The 19,863-nt window shown below is 37.9% G+C and overlaps 1 pseudogene; it reads right to left on the reverse strand.

Annotated features, from left to right (window-relative positions):
* The window catches only part of LOC125168062 (40S ribosomal protein SA-like), a 29,058-nt pseudogene extending 17,134 nt beyond the window's left edge, over positions 1 to 11,924 (reverse strand).
* Positions 11,925 to 19,863: the final 7,939 nt, after the last annotated feature.

Below are 19,863 nucleotides of genomic sequence, written 5' to 3' on the forward strand. Positions count from 1 at the left end.
AACTCATGAACCGTGAGATCATGACCTGAGCCGAAGTTGGACGCTTAACAGACTGAGCCACCCAGGTGCCCCTCAAAATACTTTTTGATACGAGTTCTCATGCAAGCCAATTGGCCTCACTTTGTTCCAGGGTCACATCCCCATCTGACCATAGCTGGCCTTTTTTTTTTTTTTAAATACTTAACCACCAGTCTGTAAAGAGAATTATATTAGGGAGCCTGCTAGTCTAAGAAAAATTTATCCCAGCTACCAGTAAAGTCACTTATTAATTTATGCTCTATGATTACAAGTAATATTTTCACATTAGGAGGACAACATGGAAGAAAAAATGTTATTGCTTAATGAATTCTGATCAATCTTATGACGAATTATTTACCTTGTGGGAGAACACTGAATGAATAGAATTTGGAGTTACTTGAACTCCTTGAGGAGAATTTCTCCTTTGTGTTATGGTCTGGATGACCAGGCACCTTCAAATCTACACACAAGCTTCAGCCACAATCAGCGATCAGCACTTCCTAACTCAACTCACATCCTTTGGATATGTTCAAAGTCCCTGATGAGGACGTGATCGATCATTAAGCTAATAGCTCAGTGAAATAAACAAGCCAATAAATTTGTGGGAATGGCAAGATCAACAAGGGCACAGTGCATCAGGCTTTGTGTTGGATGCCTATTATAGAGTCCTTTTGCACATGAGAATCTTCTAGTCTGCAGTTATGGTAGTGGTTCTTTAAGTTTTCTGGGGATTGATGGTCCCAACAAAATCATGAAAATTTCACTTTTGCTAAAAATATCACAATGTGTAAGTTCAAGCCATTGCATACTAGACACATATAGAGGTAGAAGTTTACATAGCTCTCCATAGAGAATTAAGTATTTATTGGAAAACAACCTTGATGTTGTCTCTCCTTTAGAATGTTCTATGAGGGAGTTTAGGCAGTAACTCAGATCATAGAGCATTTTTAATGTTGGAGATTCTGTGTTTATTTAATGACTCCAGTGTTGGTTCATTCCAAGCCTTGTGTTCTTTTTTTCTTTTCTTTTTTTTTTTCTTCAAGGCAAGACGTGAATGGAGTTACCGTGTGTGTGTGTGTGTGTGTGTGTAAATGTTTTAAGAAAGGGGTCCTCACATACTAACTGTAGAGTTATCAGGAAGTGAATGAATCTTGAAAATGGTTCGTAGACTTAGTGACTAGAAAAAGTTTAAAAAACATAATCACCACAGAACATTGAGATGGTCTTAGGTTTTGTGAAAAATTTAGAAATTGATAAACATTAGGGAATCCTTAATGTGGCCAAAGGTTCAGGACTATATTTTCCACTTTCAGCATTTTGGTTTTCTTATTTTTAGTGTAACAAATAGTTGTGGTTAAGGCTTGAGTGTTGGTATTAATGTTTAATGAAAGTTATATATTTTTCCCTTCAAATATATAATTTTAAAAGACTTGCTGCATGCTTAGGTACAATCTTCTCACATTGAGGAGCCATTTTTTTCCCCTAACAGAATGCATCTGTGATTATTATATGATGGGAAAATAGTTCACAGGAAAAGTGTTTTCCCTCAATAGGTCTTTCCTGAATAGTCCTTCTTCCTGTATAGCCTCTGCTCTTGTAGGAGTTCTTGTAGGAAATCAATCACACTTTATATGGCCTGCTCATTTGAGCAAAATGCACTTCTTGAGTGACCATCTCTAATTGGTAAGACAAAAACTGTAAATAGTGACCCTACCTGAAAAGATCACCTAATGCAGTTAAAATAAAGTAGGTGCTAAATAAATCTTCTAGCCTGGCTCTGCACATGCTTGCTATGTATTTACATCATAACCATATGATACAATCCCAAATCATGATAACTTGCCTTTTACTCATAACACCCATTGACTTATTTATTTATTTTCTAATTTTTTAATGTTTATTTTTGAGGGAGAGGGAGAAATAGAGGGAGAGAGAGGGAGGGGAAGAGACGGAGACATGGAATTTGAAGCAGGCTCCAGGCTCTGAGCTGTCAGCACAGAGACCAACATGGGGCTTGAATTCACCAGCTGTGAGATCATGACCTGAGCTGAAGTCAGACTCTTAACCAGCCGAGCCACCTAGGTGCCCCAACTGATTTGTTTGAAGCATAAGTTACAAAAAATTAACTTGTTCTTTTGGGGTTTGTGTATTTGGAAATGGTCGTCTGTTTTATGCTTTATGAAAATATACCTTCCTCTGCTTCTAAATGATCAGTTTGTCTTCTTCCTCCAAAGTTATTTTTGATTCCAACACATTCTGAAATAAGAAATCAGGTTGAAAATTAAATAATTATGGTCACCTTATCCAGGGTATTGGTTCTGAGGTGATGAAGCATGTAGTTCTTTTAGGGGGTGTGGTTTAAGCAAAAACAATTATGTCTCCTTTTGAGGAACAGATAGAAACATCAGAATACATGACTACCTTTAGGAGGTATAGCAGGCAGAATGATGACTCCCAAAGATGGCCTTGTCCTAATCCTCACAACCTGTGACTATGTTACTTTACATCGTGAAAATGAATTAAAGTTGTAAATGGAATTAAGATGATTAATCAGCTGACTTTAAAAGAGGGAGATTGTATTAGATTCTCCAGGTGATTCTCCATTAGATTCACATGTAATCAAAAAGATCTTTAAAAGTGAAAGAGGGAGACAGAGAAGGAGGTCAGAGCGATGTGATGGGAGAAGAAATTGACCCATTATTGCTGGCTTTGAAGATAGAGGAAAAGGCCACAAGCCAAGGAATGCAGGTGGCCTCCAGAAGCTGGAGAAGACAAGGAAGCAGATTTTCCCCTAAAGGGAATGAATTCTCTCCTAGAGCATCTGGAAAGGAACACAACTCTGCTAACACAGATTTTAACCCAGTGGGACCCATTTTAGATTTTTGACCTACAGAACTATAAGGTAATCAATTTGTGTTGTTTTATGCATTATGTGATCTGTTGCAGCAATGGTAGAAAATGAATACAGGAGGTGTCTCGTACCCAAATCTGGCTTTGCTAATTCATTTCTCTCAAGTGTGATATGAGTGGATTGTGATTTAGCTAAAGGCAAAGGTGAGCTAGTGTTCACTTTCACCCTTCCAATAACTATCACATTCTTAGCACAAAGGAATTCAGAATTGGTGAATACGTTTGTGAAATTTATATACCTCATCCTTGGCTACACACTTGTAAGATTGAACTACATGCTCAATTCCTTAATAGATATTGGAAATATATTTATTTTACTTACACTAAATGGTATGACTAACTGAATTATGTTTTCAAAAAATGTGTTTTAATTTTGAACAATTTTGTCCCACTTTATCAACTTATGATTGGCTAACCGGCAAATAAAATAATCCATTTCCAAGAGATAGGGAGAGAGCGAGAGAAAGCGAGAGAGAGAGAGAGAGAGAGAGAGAGATTCTCAGAAGATTTGACAATTAATATCCTAACCCCAGTCAATCTTGTTGGAAAAAGACTTAATTATGCAGTACTGGTTGAGGAATAGTTTTGCTGTCAAAAAGCTTGTATTTGTTGCGATTGAATGTGATTTAGGTAACCCCAGTGGAATGGTAAAGTCAGATAAAGTTGAGATTTGACTGGGTTTGCATGACCAATAACCTTTCCAATTTAATAGAATAAATAGTGCCTCTCTGTGTGCTTAACATATTGACATTATCTATACCAGAATGAATTATTTTTGAAGGAATGGAAGGATTTTCTGAAATCATGTTAAGGAAGACCTGTGACATAATAACAGTGGATCATCTGGATTCAAATATATCAAACTCAGGGCATAAAGACCTGGTGGGATTAGCCCCAGGTGCAGGTGATGGTCCTGTCTTGCTGTCTTGTATGATAATGATGTCCCACTGTATAGTTTATGAATGGAATCTAATATAATCTGATATGAAACTGCAATATTGTAGAAAAGCCATTTAGAATTATTCTCAATTTTTAAGTCATTAGTTCATTATGTGTGCATATATGTATCTAAATATTTTTCTCATGGTAATTTCACTAGTAGATTAATACTATCAGACTTTGAAAGCATTTACAGAATTGAAATAATTTTGAGCTTTTCAAAATCACATTTAGGAATACGTGTCAAGGCCATCAACAATGGTGATTTGGAATGTGTTGATACTTTAAAGTATTTTTTAGCATTACAAACTACAAATTAAGAGAAAGAAGGAAAATAAATGTGCCAAGTATTTTAGCTTTTCTATATAGGCAAAGATATACAGCTAGGGGCACTGGCTATCTGAAAAGAATATGGTTGATGGGCCAATGTACCTTAATGTTTTGTGGCACACTTACTCCTTTGAAATTTTGATGACACCTATGGTCCGCCTCCTTAGAAAAGGGTACATATATATATACACATACACGCATACACATTTGTATATTATATAATATCCCAGAAAGCTCATATAGCCCCTGAAGTCCATTCATGAGCTTGCAAGGGTAAGAACTTGTTCTTTAAAGCATTGTGGCTTTCTTATCTGGACTACAGTAATACAGTCAACTTGAACTTTGGTTTCTCAGGAGATTCCAGGAATCTGGCACTTCTGTATTATAAGGAATGAATTATTTGGGCACATGGTAACTTAAAATTTTAGCCAGTTTATGACCCAACCTCAGGTAGATCTAGGTAATTATTTCTGCTCAAAGTCTAGGGTTTTAAAGAAAGCAGAGAGTTTTAGATGTAAAGTGACTTCTAGAACTCAGACTAAAGAATTCAGATAAAACCAAAGATTATGAAGTGGAAGAAGATTCTGCTTTCCCCAACCAGATTTGTGAATGAAATTTGATGCAGGTGGGAAAGAACCAGAGTGGTCTTTACTGCTATCTCATCAAGGCCAGCAGGGTTGCATGTTCAGGAGGTTTGACTGGAGGTCCCAGAAGTACTGGAGGAGGACCTGAGAAACTGGGTGCCAAAGTACTGGGCCACAGATTTAGAAAATGATTGGTCAAGAGATGGGGGTGGGGGGTGGGGCAGAATGACTAAGCAATAGGTATTATGGCTGACTTGATCTTGAATCTTGATCTTTGGATTTAGGTAATTTTCATGCATTTTCTCTGGTATTGGGACAAAAGGTAGGCTGGGATGACCTCACAACTAGAAACAAGTCTGCAAATCTGGCAAGGGTAGAAAAGCAATGCTCATCTGGGTTCTTTTGGAAAAGCACATGCATTTCTGTATGTGGTCTACGTGTATCTAAATTATCTAGATTAGCAGGCAAATTCTAGCATGACCTAATGTTACTTACTCTATGGAAGTCTTCTGGATCACTCCTCTTTTCCTAATTAAAATTATTAGCAATGTGACTGAAAAAGATGAGTTTGAATCCCCAGTAGAATTTCTGATGACCTTTGATGACCCTTATCTTTGAAGAAGATTTTTGTGAATTCCTGAAAGATTTCACTAGAGACTTGGGTACTCAACTCCAAGATTTTGTGGCTGTTCTTTGATCTTGTTCTGGCATTAACCCAAATGTGGAACTTTGGCTTTTTCTTTCCTTTGCACACACACACACACACACGCACACACTCAAATATTCGTAAACATTCATCTTTGAAACAAGGCTTTGTAGCGTAGAGCTTACTTTGCTGGTAGTTGTAGGACATGAAGGTTTAATATATTTCAGCAATTCAATTGAAAATAAAATGTTCACAAGTCGGTGTGATGACAACAGATGAGGGCTGAATCTAGCCTTTTTTTGCTCCATAAGCTAAGCCACAGATGGGGTATGGGGTGTGTCTGTCCACAGGAAAGGTCACCTTTTAAAACTCCTGCAAAGGTACCATGCCTTCTGCTTACCAACACCTTTAGTGAGGCTATCCACAGGTGGTGTCTTTCCTGCCTTTGTACAAAGGCTCCATATAGACTAGCTACAGTTCTGCCTGTGTCACAGTCTTTTAGCTACTCTGCCTTATTGTTTGGCTGTTCTGAACAACACTGGAGGCAGACTGCATGGGATTGAAATCCTGGCTCTGCCACATACTAGCTGTGTGACAGTGGGCAAGTTCTTTAATCTATCTGTATCTCACTTTCCTCTTCTCTAAGGTAGGAATAGTAAAGGTTCTACCTACTTTATAGGATCGTTGTGAGGACTAAATCACATGTAAGCATGTGAAGTGCGTAGAAACATTGTCTAGCCATAGTGCTCAATAAATGCTAGTCATGAATATTCTCCTAGATACGTCATTTATGCAATAAATGACAATATTTTATTCTTGTAATAAAATTTCTATTAGTTTCGTGTTACCGACAGAATAAAGTTCCAGCACTTCAGCCTGACATTTAAAGTCTGCTCACCACATCCCTTCAGTTATATACCCTCTTCTTTGACATGTGATGAAGCCTTCACATTAGCCACGTGGTTTGTTCATGGACAGCCCATCTCCCTGTTCACCCCCCAACCCTACGCCTCCTCTCAATGGCTGGACACACCTGATGGTACAGTTCGTATGAAAGATTCTCAGAGGGCCTTGGCAAATGCATGTGAAGGTCAAAGAAAAGATTTCCTTCCCCAGTGATGTGTGAAAGAATAAAGGAAGGAAGAAGAGAGAAGAAATCCAAGAGTTCTTTAGCTGGTAGTCAATGAGACTAAATCAAAGACTATTATTGGAACACTTATTATTTGGAATACAATGTGCCCACCATAGTATGTCTATTTGGAAACAAAACTACAAGGCAGATACCTCCCATAGTTTTTTTTTTCTCCTAACACTTTTCACTTAAATTAAGGTACCAGTATCTCTCCCCAAAACATCTGGTTCTCAGTGAGGATTAAAACCTGAAATAGCTGATGTTACAAACAGTGACAGTTTAGACTGGTGCAGGAGTGGGGTGTGTCATTTTTTTTCCAAGTTGTGTTCAAATATCAACCTTTGGGCTGTTACTTAATTTGTGGGAACATGAGCTCTAGTTTGAATGCTCATTAATAAAAGAGGAAAATGAAAAAGATAAAAGAGGAAGGGCATCCTGACCCCTAGTGTTTATTTTTCTGCTCATAGTGGTCGCACTGTTACTCCAGACTATTTAATTGGCCTCTTTTCCGTCCTTATGACCCAGTTCCTTCTGCTTTGTGACTGTCACTTTGGTGTATGAGAGAGGCTAAATGCCATTGATTTCCTTCTTTAATTTTGGTGATTATTTCCACACCCAGGGGTAACAATCATCCGAGAAGCAATCCTAAAAGCTCCTGACAATCTGGTAAGGCACTCAAGAGAGCAGATAATGCTACAGAGAAGGTTTTGGGTACCCATGGGTAAATGAAATGGTTGGCTTATCTGACCTTTTGCTTTTGAAGCTGGCATACTGACAGAGCATCACACAGCTAAGCAGAAGGGCTTGAAGTTCTGACCAGGAGAAACACTGAGCCGGGCCACCCCTTAAAAACACTGAGCTGGCAACCATAAAAAAAGAATGAGATCTTGCCATTGGTGACAATACGGATGGAACTTGAGGGCATTGTGCTAAGTGAAATAAGTCAGACAGAGACAGACAAATACCATATGATTTCATTTATATATGGAATCTAAAAAACCAAGCAAACAGAAACAGAATCATAGATACAGAGGACACACTGGTGGTTACCAGAGGAGAAGGGGTTGGGGGGAATTAGTAAAATAGGTAAAGGAGATTTAGGGGTACAGCCTTCCAGTTATAAAATAAATAAGTCATGGGGATGAAAAGAACAGTGAAGGGCATAAAGTCAATAATACTGTAATAATGGGGCACCTGGGCGGCTCAGTCGGTTAAGCGTCTGACTTTGGCTCAGGTCATGATCTCACGGTTCATGAGTTCAAGCCCTGCATTGGACTCTGCTGACAGCACAGAGTCCGCTTCGAATCCTCTGTCTTCCTGTCTCTCTCTGCCCCTCCCCTGTTTTCTCTCTCTCTCAGAAATAAATAAGCATTAAAAAAAATTTAAAAAATAATATCGTAATAATGTATGGTGACAGATGGTGATTACACTATACATTACACTGTGCTTACGATGAGCACAGCGTAACGTATAGAATTATTGAATCACTGTATTGTACACCTGACTTTAATATAACATATGTCAATTATACTTCAATTTAAAAAAATCACTGTGAGGGAAGGAGGAGACCTATTTTCTATTCTGCTGTGTCATTAAGTCTTTGAACTGTTCCATGTCTTAGTTTTTCATCAAAATGAAGGGTCATTCATTGAAATATTTATTGAGCACATGGCATTGTTTTAAGTGCTGGGGATATATCAGGGAACAAAACTGACAAGATTCTTGCTCTTGGTGTGTTGGGGTGGGGGTATGCAGGGAATGGAGACAGTCAGTAAACCCATAAATTAATATGGAAGCAAATTCCAGATACTGATAATAGCTATGAAGAGAAGGTAACTGGGTGAAATGGCAGAAAGTGACTAGCAGTAGATCAGGGGAGGTCTCTTTGAGGAGACAGGCATTTAGGCTGTGCTTGAATGATTAGAATGAGTCATGCCATAGGGCAGCAGTTCCCAGAGAGAAGGCACAGTTGGTACAAAAAAAGACTAGAAGGCAACAATTAGGCGAGTGTCTTTGAGGGCCTGGCAAAATGCCAGGGTGAGGAGACTGACAAGAGATGTGATTAAAGAGGTGGGCAGGGGCCATGCAAGACCTCACTGACACTGTGAGGGGTTTGAATTTATTCTCATCATCATGTAAACCCCTCAAAGCAACATTGCCCAGTAGAAATATAACACAAACCACATAGATGATTCTAAATGTTTAGTAGCCACATTAAAAAAGTAAAAGAAATAGATAAATTAAATAAGTAGTATTTAACAAAATATATAAAAACATCATCATTTCAACATGTAGTCACAGTTAAAATTATTGAGATGTTTTACACTCTCTTTTTGAATTAAGTCTTTGAAATCAGTGTATATTTTACATTTATAGCACATTTCAGTTTGGATGCCAAATTTTCATTGGAAATAATTGATCTACATTAAGATTTCATAAAATTTACATTTGAGACTGTAGATGCACATACCCAACTTGTTTCAAACATACTTAAATGCTTTCCAATAATTAAATCAAGAATCAGTTTTTAAATTTAGAATAATCAAAATTAAATAAAATTTAAAATTCAGTTCTTCAGTTGCACTAGACCCAAGTGCTCAATAAACCCATGTGGCTAGGGGCTGCCATATTGGACAGATCAGGCTTGGAGGGTTTCAAGGAGGGAATGACAGGATTTGATTTGCTTTAAAAGGACCACTGATTGCTGTGTAAAGAACTGACTGTGGTAGAGAAAGCATAGGTATAGGGAACTGATGACACAGAGGTCAGCCAACTTTTTCTGTTAAGGGTCAGATAGTAAAAAGGGGCCAGATAGTAACTATTTTAGGCTTTATGGGCCACATGGTTTTTGTCTTCATCACACAATCCTGCTATTGTAAAGCGAAAGAATCCATAGGCAAGAATGAGCATGGTGGCGTTTCAATAAAACTTTATTGATGGACACTGGAATTTGAATTTTATGTAATTTCACATATCATGCAATATTATTCCTTTGATTTTTTTTTTTTACAATCATTAAAAAATGTAAAAATGATTCTTAGCTTACAGAGCATACAAAAAGAGGCAGGAAATGGAATGGTGAGCTGAAGTTTACTGAATCCTAAATTAGGGGTGTTTGGCAGTAGTCCAAGTGGGAGGTGATGGTACCGGGGAGCAAGGGGAACAGCAGCAGGAAGACCGGGATTCCTGTGGTAGAGCTGGCTGGACTTGATGATAGTCTGGGTGTTGGGAATGAGGAAAGGGAAGAGTCGAGAATGAAGGCACTGGGCTTCCTTTTGAGCCTGACCAGATGGTTTCTAACATTCTCTTTAGCGCCAACAATTTGTGATCTATGATTTTTAAGTGGAATTCTCTTTTTGACCAGAATTTGGAATGATGCTTTTCCTCCTCCTTGAGTGGAGACGTTCCAGTATCTGGAAATTGTAAACCTGGGAATTTTCTCCGATAAAGGAGTGTTATATATTTTAGCTCTTCACTGACAGTCTCATGAAACCATTTTGTAATTTTTAATTTTTATGTTGTGCAGTCTCATGGATCTTAAGACGAACTTTGGCACCTACCAGCAATATGCTTCATTTCCATACATCTATGATCCTATTTAAATGGATTAAACTTGCTTGTTTTAAAACAAGTTCTCTGGGAATTCTAGATCATTTAGGTCCTTCCCTCCCCTCTTTATGTTCTGTCTTATTGTAGTTATCCCCTGGGGTGCAAAATTTTCGTGGATTAAAACAGCAATTGATTTTGTTTTTGGCTTTTATTTGAATGTATCCTTTCACCTCAGATATATTATGCATGTCCAAAGAAACTCATAAATTATAGACTAAGCAAAAGTTAAAATTAGATCTGAGAGTGGTATGATGCCCAAAGGAAACTATTTGAAAAGGTTACAAGCTGTCAAAAAACAATTTGTATGGCTAAAAGCCACACAGTTAGATGCTGTTAATAGAGTATCTGCAATGATTATTTGGGCATTGGTTGCCTATTACGTCTCTGTGGCAACTAATCAGTGTATTTCTTTGGAAGCTAGAGAGGGCCGGCATTCGGCACCTATAATACCAAAGAAGTGTGTGGTAGAATGTGTTCCTCCACATCAAACAAACCGCACCTCTTCTCTCTCTCCAGATTTTAATAATTCCCCACCCCTCCCAAATTGTCATTGGTGCTGATTGCAAGAATAAAGACTAGTTACTTCAGTGAAAGGATCATAAAGTCAATCATGTGGATAAAATTACTGAACCATCCAGCCAGCTGGTCTCTATTTGGCTCCACTTTGGTTCATTAGTTTACGGGGTGAATTCACTCCATATTTAAGGAAAGCAAAAACGGCATCAAAACTAGTTTGTAATTAATTGCAGCTTTTTAGAAAGGAATGCATTTGCAAATGAAGACTATGCAATGTCAGATCCTGATTTCTGATTATGTTATGCCTCTGTCTAAAATGTAACTTTCTTTTGTGTTTATATTAACGCTGGGTATAGGTTAGACACTTCTGCAGGCCCTTACCACTTTTATCCGCGTTTTAAGAGTTTCTCTTTGCCAACTTCAAAAACTTTAAAATAGCATATTATTGGCTGGCTGGAGCCTATGCATCTCCAAACAGTACAAGAGCATTTGGATGCCTGGCCATATAATCTGGTGCCTGTGTCAGTGTGTTGTCATTCAGGTGATTAGATGGGCTTGTGCAACTGTAAGCTGACTTGAAATAACTACCCATCACAAAAACATTGTGGTTTCCATGCTTTGTTAGTGGCACAACGGCTAATGTTAATTACTTGGGCATTTAATGGACCCAGAAATAACAAATACATGATTCTCTTGATTTGGAAACCTTTTACAAAAGGACGTAAAAGCAGTCAAGCAACTCTCAAGCTGTGCCTCTACATATCCAACTCCTCATAATAAGAACCAAAGTAAGTGCAAAGGACACAAATGCTTTTAAACAAAAGGAAACCAGTAGGACAGAGCACTAATACTAAAAGCTAACTCTCAGAAAAGAACTGAAAGGAAAAATGTGCTGAACAAAGAAGTCAAATGTCATAAATATGCCTCCCTATGTCAAAGACTGGAATTAGTTCTTACAGAATGCAACCGGCAAAGGCAAAACAGAAGTTCAGTTGGCTACTTATGATGGAAATAGTTCTCCCCAGAGCCAGTCAAATCATTGACAAGAACATTTCTTTGGAAGTGATGGGTACTTAGGATGGAAGTCCTGTGGCTACAGAGTAAGAGCTCAAAATGTGTTTGGGGGGATGTCCAAGTATGCAAATCCCTACCAGATGCTATGAGACACAAGGGCGACAGAACTCACCTTGACATCTGGACCACCTTTGGACCATATCTCATCCCCTTCCAAGTCCCTCATCACCTTACCTTGAAAGAACTTATCCACAAATTGAAAGTTAAAGACAAATTCAGCAACATGTAAATGGGCCACTAGAAAAATAGATTTGTTTGAAATGAGGGTGTTTCAAGACCCTCCTTTGACATTAGGAGACTGAGGCCCAGAGAAATGAAAATTGTGAAAGAACTGGCTTCAAATGACCTATTTACTTAGTCAGTTGGGTTAATTAGCAGACTATTTTACAAAATGGCTTGAATATGTGTTTTAACCCATCCTCAAAAACAACCTTACAAATCAAGAAGGGAAGGTATTATCTTCAAAACATTACAGGTAAAGGAAGTGAAATTCAGAGAAGTACAGTAATTTGCCCAAGACCATCTAGCTAGGAAGTCATGATCCCTTCTAGCTAGTTCTTTTTGACTCTGTGAACTTTCCATTATTATAAATTGCCTCCAGATTGAAGTTGCTTTCTCTTCCCACGTAGTAGCCAAGCATAATGAAAAGCTAAGGCATGAAGAAAGAGAGAAAGGAACAAAGGAGTAGAATTAGCTTTGTGTCTAATTCCACAGATAATAGCTTTCTCAGTTAGAGTAGATATGCTGAATACCTCCTGAGCAGACTGGTGGAGGAGAAAAAAAATCTACAACTTTAGTTATGATACTTCCTAGTGAGCCAGTCTTTGCATTTTGCATTCTGTGAATATATTTTTTCTCTCTTAAAGTCCCTCAATATCCTCCCCCCTCAAAATCCTCTCAAAATTAATATAGGCTCAAGTAAGGTAAACATGAATTGTTGCTTTCAAAAAATGACATAGGGCCCTAAGAAATGTATCCCGTCAGAACTGCAATTTTAAATGGCCTAAGTTATATAAATGACACATAATAAAACATTATAATTCCCTGTTATTTACATGTGTGTTCTAAGAATTACTTAAAATTAATTGGGAGCAGGATTAACAATTTTAATCACCTTATGAAATATTCATGAGCATTCATAAAACCCACAAGGCATTTCTTTAATGAATTAATGATATTTAATATCTTTTCACAGAATTTAAGGGCAGAAAAAGCCGATCAGATAATGCAGTATAAGGTTCTGAAGTGACTGTCCGTCTCCCTGAAGAAATGGCTGCCACACATTGTTCTTAGCTGTCGGGTCTATCCAGAGGTACACAAGTAATTGTTTCCTGCTTTGGATAATGAACCAGATTCCCCCAGCCTAGTCTCTTTGATGAGACAAAACCAATAACAAGAATACCTTTGCAGACAGATAACACTTACAGTTTTCAAAACATACATTCTGATCACTACATTGAAGGAATACCTAGAATCTCAGGCCAAGATCTGAAATTACTTCTCTGTAATGGAAATGAGTAAGAATCAAGGTGAAGTGATTGGGTTAGTAACCTGCATGAGGAGAACATAGCATGCTCTATAGTGGTGCTGAAGTACCTTCTTAAGTCTTTTTTTTTAATATAATTTATTGTCAAATTGGCTAACAAGCAGTGTGTGAAGTGTGTTCTTGGTTTTTGGGATAGATTCCCGCAGTTCATCGCTTACATACAACAACCCAGTGCTCATCCCAACAAGTGCCCTCCTCAATGCCCATCACCCATTTTCCCCTCTCCCCCACCCCACCATCCACCCTCAGTTTGTTCTCTGTATTTAAGAGTCTCTTATGGTCTTCTTAAGTCTTTATTGTTTGTGGTCTCCACCTATCCCTAGACCTTTCCTAATATCCAGCAGGGAGGCACCAACTCTAAATACATGAGATAATCGCATTTTAACACATGGTCAAGGGAGTATTACTGACAAAATGGGGGGAGGTAATAGATGGGAAGGGGATATTAAAGATGGAGTAAAAAAAAGGCAAAGAAGAATCTTATACATAGAATTTAGACACATGGGGCGTTCACCACATGGTAACCTTTACTGTTATCTTTCTCAGTGCATTTCTAGACCTATTCAGGGAGAGGGCATTTAACTGCCGGTGGAAATTTTGGCGATTCCGTTTCTGAAAATATATTAGTAAATTGTTGTTTCACCTAATCTAATGCTAGGTTAATGAGAATCAGCCACTCAGAATCCTATTAATCCTGAGTGAGCTGGGAAATTAGATTCCTGAATGTATAAGTGAAAGACAGAAACTTGGACTGGTGGAGACCACTGTAAGCAGGCATTTAATGAAATACCTGAGTGGACAAGGCTGTTATGGACTATTGATACTATTATCTCTATGGTGAACAGAGATACTTTCTCTTGCCACACACTTGGGCAGTGGGTAAACGGGTACATTCTTGGACAAACTTTGCATTTTATTCTGACTGCATGCTGTCATGACCTCTGAAGTGCAGGTTAAAGATATATAAAATATGAGTAACTTTGCATTTTCTAAACTATGTTAGATGGCTTTATCAAAGACTTAAAATTTAGTTTGTGTTTTTTTTTTTTTAATTTTTTTTTTTTCAACGTTTATTTATTTTTGGGACAGAGAGAGACAGAGCACGAACGGGGGAGGGGCAGAGAGAGAGGGAGACACAGAATCGGAAACAGGCTCCAGGCTCTGAGCCATCAGCCCAGAGCCTGACCCGGGGCTCGAACTCCCGGACCGCGAGATCGTGACCTGGCTGAAGTCGGACGCTTAACCGACTGCGCCACCCAGGCGGCCCGTTTGTGTTTTCTTTAAAAAAAATTTTTTTTGACATTTGTTTATTTCCAAGAGACAGAGACAGAGTGAGAGTGGGGGAGGGGGCAGAGAGAGAGGGAGACAGAATCTGAAGCAGGCTCCAGGCTCTGAGCTGTCAGTCAGCACAGAGCCCGATGTGGGGCTCAAACTCAGAAACATGAGATCATGACCTGAGCCGAAGGTGGATGCTTAACTGACTGAGCCACCCAGGCGCCCCAGTTTGTGTTTTCTGAAGAAGAAAGTATTGTGCAAAGGGCATTTGGAAACTAGCAAAATATGGAAAAATGAAGGAGCAGATCAACCAGAATTTCTCCTGCCCAGCAACAAAATCACTATTGATATTGTGATGTATATCTGTTCTACTTTTTTACACATCGAAGCATGTTAAGCTTTTTACAAAATTTAAAACAATATCTAGGCTATTTAATAAAAATACAGCCCATGTAGAAAAGTTTAGAATACAAAGGACAAATACTTCTTCATCCTCAAGATGAGCATTTTTAAGCTTCCATTTTTTAGTTATTCTGATAGTTACTATAAAGGTAAATAATATATTTTGTCAACTTTTAGCTTTATTAACTTAAAAAATATGATAACATATCAGCATATTCTATTGCTTGACTTCTAGTTTATATATATTCTATTTATGAATATGTTCTGTGACTTAGAAACTTTAGGCAGCGTCTAAGGAGATAAGGTCTTGCACACTTCTTGAACGTATTATTATTTTTACCTTTTCCAGTTTTGTAACATTGACATTTATTATATAACTATAGTTAACTAAATTAACTAAGACTTCTTGCCTTTTCTAGAAGTTGAGACTAAAATTTTACCATTAATAAAACAACCTTTAAAATATTATGATCATGTGAATATTATTCATCGTAGAACCCAATAGTGGAAATGAATGCACAGAAGAAAAACTGAAATAAGCCCTAAGTCACTAAATCCTTGTGAAGGAAAATATAGCATAATACACAAAGGACTGTCAGATTCTCTGTTAGATTTCTTTCACTTCCTTATATTCATACACAGTTGCCTTAGGTCATCGTCTAACTTGTATTATTTTTCATTTTCCCTGAGTATCCTTCTCAAGAAATGGTGTTTATGGAAGTGGGAAGGGAGTTGGGTAGGTGGTGAGTTTTCTGAGTTCTTCACTGACAATTTCTTTCCTTCTGGTTTTACACTTGAGTAGAAAATTAGGGGCTCAAAATTATTTCTTCTCAGGCCATTAGAGGAACTTTTTCCTTGTTTACAGCATTCCACGTCAATTCAAATTATCACTCTTTTGTACTAATCTTGTTTTTTTTTTCTTTTACTCTCCTTCAGTTCATAGAATTTGTTCTCTTTGTGAAAAATGATTTCCTTTACCCCTTTACTCCTGTCTAATTCTCTATCTCTTGCTAGATGGTTGTTAGATATCTACATCTTGTAACCTTTTACTCATCGTTTCATTTCTTTTTCTTTTTGCCCTTAGTTCTAGGAAATTCTGTCAACTCCCTTGTCCTGATCAGCAGTTGGGTTTACAGCACGCTTCTTACCATTATTTAATTTGTACACTAAAGTTTTCCTTTGTCATTCATATTTCTAATATCTCTTTACTGTCTACAATAATCTAGTGTCTTATATTGTCCTTTTCTTATTGTAGCCTATTGTAATTCTATGCATGTATTAACTTCTTTAGTTTCTCCGAGGAAATTAATTAAAATTTTTTGAAAGTACTTTTCTGTTTCTGCAAAGGTCAGGTTTTTTGTTTGTTCACTTTCATGCTTCTATTTGAATTAGAGTTTTTTAAAAGTGTTTTTCTGTTTCTGCAAAGGTTAGATTTTTTGCTGTTTGCTTTCATGCTTCTCTTTTATGTCACTGACTTTCTCTACATGGTCACTGCTCCCTGATTCTCAGTTCATGTTTGTGAATGATGGACTGACTTAGTTGGTGAGGATTAATTTAATTGAATTTATTCTGCAGTTGTAAATGGGGGAAGTGTGAACACACTTTAGTGCTATGGCTTGGTTATATTTTCTTTAGTAAAATACAGGAGAAAATAGAATGGGTGGGTGGAACATCCAAAGGGAAGGCAGCACATCTAAAGGAACAAATGTTCCTGACTCCAATTCTAGGAATCTGTCTATGGAAATATTTGTTCCTTTAGACGTGACTTGAAACTATAGCCAGAACACTGCATGTTACAAATGGGGAAATAGGCAGAAAGTTAAGTGGTTTGTCAAAAACAGCAATTACGGTTTTCCTTTTGCATCGATAATTATATATAGAAAGGAAGCACATTTTAAATTTCTTTGAAGCCACATTGACTTTGCCTTGCATGTGGATTAATCTTTATCGAAGGTGATCCTGAGATGGCGAAGTACTCTGGGATGAGTGTGGATATAGGTCTCTCAACTAGCTATTGATATTTCTCAAATTGTTCCATTCATCTTCTCGGAGTCTAGTCTCAGTTTGTATTCTAATGATAATCTCTGTCACATTCTCCATGCTTTTGTAGAAAATGCATTTTCAAAATGGAATTCAAGAGACATCAACTTCTGGTATACACCACACTCAGAAATGGACAGAGGCTGACACACTTTCAAAACCATACACACACATTACTTACAGCACATGGCCAAGTTTCTTTGAACTTATATTGCATATTGTTGTATGCTTTCAGGTGTCACCCTGGGAAGCAGCAGCTATGCATTTCATTGTAAAATGATATGAACGTTTCTATTGTCAAAGACAGCCAAAAAGAGAAACGCAGAGGCTTTGCATGTAGTACAGAGGCTGTTGATTTAAATCTTGGCTCAGTCATGCATTAACTGACTCATTTTGCATACACTTCTTAACCATTCTGAGCTTCAGTTTCCTTATCTGTAGAATGGTCATTCAACAACACTTACCTTACAGGGTTGTTTGAGGATTAGGATGTAGGAATTCATTAAATAGTAGACTGTATTCTTATTAGAATAGTCAGCTGGCCAGTCACCAAATGTTTGTTGAGTTTATTATAAGATTAGCCCTTAATCCTTTAATTGAAATATATAACCAGCAGAGTTATGGGAAACTGAATCACTTGGGAGGATAATGTGGCCCATAAAATATATGTGCCACTCTACAAAGTTTGGAAGCTTAATCATTATTCTTAAATTGGAGCATGAAGAAAAGACACATGAAAGGCTAGGAGTAATGTTTTAAATTCTTACTAGTTTATTAGATTGTTAAATGAGATTTTCTTTCTGGCTTGGAGTCTTGGTTGGGACCCAGGAGCTAAGGAAATCAGTGATAAGTGTTGCCTTTTCTAAGGAAAGATGCTGGACTCGTCTGTGCAGGACTAACTTTTCTAGTCTGTAGAAGAGAACTCTATAGAGTTCTTTTTTTTTTCTTTTCTGAGATTTCTACAGTCTTGAAGGAAGCAGGGGAGAATATGCTTTTTAACAAAGCTCTGTGATTGTGATACAATTCATAAAACATATGATTTACCAATATAAAATGTATAATTCAATGGCTTTTAATATATTCAGAACTGTGAAAACATCACAAGAATCAATTTAAAAAACATTGTCATTACCTTCAAACAAAACTAGTCACCTCCTATCACCCTGCAATCCGCACCTGCCCTTCCCAACCCCCTAATCCTAGGTACCCACTAATCTACTTTATGCCTCTGTGGATTTGCCTATCCTGGACATTTCATATGAACAGATTCATACAGTTTGTGGTGTTTTGTGACTAATTTATATCACTTAGTGTAGCATTTTAAGTTTCATCCATTTTGTAGCATGTATCAGTATCTCATTTCTTTTTATTGCCTAAAAAACATTCCATTGTTTGGATACATTACATTTCATTATCCATTCATTAGTTGATGGACATTTGAGTTGGGTTTACTCTTGGCTGCTGTGACTAATGCTGTCATAAACATTTGTATACACACTTTTTTTTTTTGGTGCATGTATGTTTTCATTTCTCTGGGTATGTATCTAAGAATGGAGTTGCTGGTAAGTATGGTAACTGTATGTTTAGTTTCTTGAGAATATGCCACACGGTTTTCCAAAGTGGCTGAACCATTTTTCACTCCCACCCATAGAAAGTGAGGGTTCCAATTCTTCCATACCCTTGCCTACACTAATTATTATCTATTGATGATAGCCATCCTCGTAGGTATGAAGTGGTATCTCATTGTGGTTTTGATTTGCATTTCCAAGATGGCTAATGATGTTGGCACCTTTACATGTGTTTATCAACCATGTATATATTCTTTGGAGAACTGTCTATTCATATCTCTTGTCTATCTTTTAATTGGTTATTTGCCATTTTGTAGTAAAAGAAAGCTTGCAATGTTCCTGGTTTCACCCCCCCCCCCCCCCCCCCCCCGCCAACGTGAGACAATCCAATCATTCCCCAGCTAGGATCTTGTGATCTTCAGAAAGTCCCCAGTCCAGGACTGCTGTCGAATTGGAGCAGAGCCTGGACAGAGAGAGCTGTGGTGTGATGGCTTTACTTCTAGAGTTTGAGAGGCACTGGAGTTTAGTTTCCCCCTGGGGCTACCTGGATATCCATATTGTTGATGGCTGGAGCCATTTCGTAAGGACCCTGAACATGAGTGCTGCCTGCCAGGGTGCTGTGGTCTGATTCTTTATGTCCCCCCCACCCCCATTCCATATGTTGAAATCGTAATGCCCAATGTGATAGGAGGTGGGGCCTTTGGGATTGATTAGGTCATAGGACAGAGCCTTATAAAAATAATCCTCTTATAAAAGAGGTCCAAGAAAGCAGCCCTTCCACCATGTGAGGATCCAATGAGAAGTCTGGGACCCATAAGAAGACAGTTACCCCACCATGCTGACATCTTGAACCTGTACTTCCCAGCCTCCAGAGCCATGAGAAATAAATTTCTTTTGTTTATAAGCCACCTGGTCAATGGTACACTGTTAGAATAGCCTGAATGGATTGTGACAAGGCAGCACTCAGGTCCCACTCTGGGGATCTCCAAAGACCACCCCTTCTCCAAAGTAGCCCATGAGATAAAGAGTCTGAACAGCAAGAGTCATGTTCTATAGGTACTGATCAAGAAAATCATTGTCCTTTCTATCTATCCCCTTCCTCAGGCTGCTCCCTATTTCCATTTTCCCATTTCTGATCCTGAAGTTGTGAGTTTGGCATATGTTGGGGCAGGGGAAGAAGTTTTGAAATGATTCAAGTTTGATTTAGATTAGATTGGATATTTTCACACCTGAAAATAATACTGTTCTAATACCCAGAAGTGACCACAGAAGCC

Source organism: Prionailurus viverrinus, chromosome B3 (genome assembly GCF_022837055.1).
Source record: "Prionailurus viverrinus isolate Anna chromosome B3, UM_Priviv_1.0, whole genome shotgun sequence".
NCBI classification, from domain to species: Eukaryota; Metazoa; Chordata; class Mammalia; order Carnivora; family Felidae; genus Prionailurus; species Prionailurus viverrinus.